Here is a 247-nt window from a genome sequence, read left to right on the forward strand (position 1 = left end):
GGGCGGAAGAGCCGGGGCCGCGCAGGAGCCGGGAGGCGTCTGGTGCTGCGGGCTGCGGGCTTCGACCCCGTCCCTCAGAGCGGGGCCGGCCTGCCGAGGTGCAGACCCCCTCGTGGAGAGCTTTAATTTAAAAGAGCCCCCGATTTGGGGTTTGTTGTTTGAAATGGCTTGTGATGACCTAAGCGGTCGGAAACAGCAGGGGGGGTTTTGGGGGGGATTTCTTGGGTTTGCAGGTAGCAGGTTGTTT

This window comes from Merops nubicus, unplaced genomic scaffold (assembly GCF_000691845.1).
Source record: "Merops nubicus isolate BGI_N331 unplaced genomic scaffold, ASM69184v1 scaffold23116, whole genome shotgun sequence".
NCBI lineage: Eukaryota > Metazoa > Chordata > Aves > Coraciiformes > Meropidae > Merops > Merops nubicus.